Here is a 2333-nt window from a genome sequence, read left to right on the forward strand (position 1 = left end):
CTATTTAGCTTCACACTTTCTGAAGCTCTCAACTCTACCTAGCCTTCTCTCCTTTCTTCTTCCAGTTACTTCACATGGTAGTTCAAGTTAAGACACCTTCTCATGATATATACTTTCCACGTCTGATATACACTTTCCTCCTTTACCACTAAATTTATCACCACTCACCTTCAGATCAATCTCTACTTCCCTCGTGTGACTCAAGCCTATCTACTACTTGCCTTCTCTAATCCCCTTCTTGAATCGCGATATAAGTGGGAGGGGAGAAATAAAACAAGAACGGATGGTGAGGGAGCATGCCCATTAATTGAGTGCACACCCTCCTCAACAGTCTGGGGTCTGCTCTTGGAGGAGTGCAACCTGAAGGACTGAATCAGGGGATCAAGGGACTCAAGAATGAGAAAAACTTTTCACAAGGAGAATATCCATTTCAAGCCACTAGACATGGGAGGCATAGGGAAAGGAAGAGTAGCTACAAATGGCAGATCTTTGACAAATTCCTTTCATATCTCTTCATATTCTCATGGATAAACTAGTATAGTCTTAAAAATAGTCTGCTAGCTTCTTGGAGTTTCAATGACCTTCCGCAGAGCTTTAGTATGTTCTTCTTCTAAATCTGAACGACCCATAGCATTTGGGAACAAGGAGGAGGGAGCTTGTGTATGACTGACGTATGCTTGGACACCATTTCAGAACATCTGTATGTATGTACACCATAGGTAGACAATCTCCCTCATCCTTGGCCGGAAATACAAGTTAGAAGAAAATCATTGCTTTTGTGTCTTTACAGAATATTGCACTTAAAATGTTGAAATAGCCATCTTGGCACTATCGTGGGAAATCAAAACCAACTTTCAAACTGGACAGGAATCGTCCACTACGTGCAAGCTAATTGAGCCATCAACTGATAATCCACACACGTCACACATGGTAATCGAGGTGCAGCGCGGCATCCCCACATGTCCCGTCCAGTCAACTGTAGCGGCAATGTGGCTGTTGTATTCCCTCTACATAAGACGAAGCAAGGATAGAATCTGGACAAAACTTACAAGATCAAGAGATACATACTGGAACCACATTGTTCATAGGAGAAAAAACATCCAACAATAGTGTGTTAGCACTAGAACAGGTGGCCCTAACTTGGGTAGAACCTCCTATGTGTGCATCCTATACCTACATTAGCCATGTGCAGATTGCATTCAACAAAATTCCCAAATCATGAGCATTGCCGCGAAACCCCCGCAACAGCTCAACTTTGTTTTTTCCAAATAAAAAATACGTTCATCATTCTCCGATTTTATTTTAGCAATACAAAGATGATTTCCCTTGAGCAGGAAACATTCTTGTGGAAGAGCGAAAAAGAATTTCCCGATAACAGAAAAAAAGGAAGGAATGCTAGGATAAGTAAGGCATTCATTATTCATGAGCTTGTCGAGATATGTACACGGTTACAGGTAAGAAGGGGAATGGGGCTACAGAAGCATAGTCAACTGGAGGGCGTGATTGAGCACGATAATGTTCCCGTTTCTGTCTAGCTCTTTCTTGGTCGTCCCGCAGCTCAGCAACACAAAGAACCCCAACGATCTCACTAGCTAGTCTCATTGGTTAGGCAGCCGATGCAATATAAGTCCAACCAGTAAAGCAAGAAGATACAAAAGGCTACCATGGAACATTATTCTTGCACTCTTGTGAGTAGGATCCAATACAAATGACAAGGCTCCAATGGTAAGGCCCTTTGTTAGAAGCGATGCTTCAAAACCGTACCATCCAGATGTTATACCCCCTACACATTAACCATTTGTTAGTTCCATGATTAACATCTCAAGTTTGACCAAGTTTATTTGTTACAAGTTTATTTGTTGCTTTACCTGCACCACAGTACATCCCAGCCCCTAAAGACCTTCAAGTCCAATGCATGGTGAAGTAATGGCGCCATTGAACACCGCAAAAGAAAAGAAAATAGATAAATGCATGCCTCGGGTTTATTGATGTTGATTCAGGTCAGCGTTTATGAAATATAATACCAGACTATATTGAAGATTACAATGTCCATGTGGGAGAACTGAGCTTATATGCATGGTCATGTGAAATACTCCCTCCGTCCCAAAATAAGAGAGTATATTGCTTCTACATTTAAACTCCATCCACTCCCCATAACCCCCTTATCCTCCAGTCTTGCCTATTTAGGTTCTTCACACCAAGCATTGCGTTCTACCTAACCTTCTCTCTTTCTTCCAATTGCTTCACATGGTAGTTCAAGTTGAGACATCTCGCGATATACACTTTCTGCGTCTTCCAGTGATATATACTTTCCTCCTTTACCACTAAATTTA

The 2333-nt window shown here is 41.7% G+C and overlaps 1 pseudogene; it reads right to left on the bottom strand.

Moving 5' to 3' along the window:
• Positions 1–1884, bottom strand: part of LOC119350084 — a 12845-nt pseudogene extending 10961 nt beyond the window's left edge.
• Positions 1885–2333: the final 449 nt, after the last annotated feature.

The sequence above is a fragment of the Triticum dicoccoides genome, chromosome 1B (assembly GCF_002162155.2).
Source record: "Triticum dicoccoides isolate Atlit2015 ecotype Zavitan chromosome 1B, WEW_v2.0, whole genome shotgun sequence".
Taxonomy (NCBI): Eukaryota; Viridiplantae; Streptophyta; class Magnoliopsida; order Poales; family Poaceae; genus Triticum; species Triticum dicoccoides.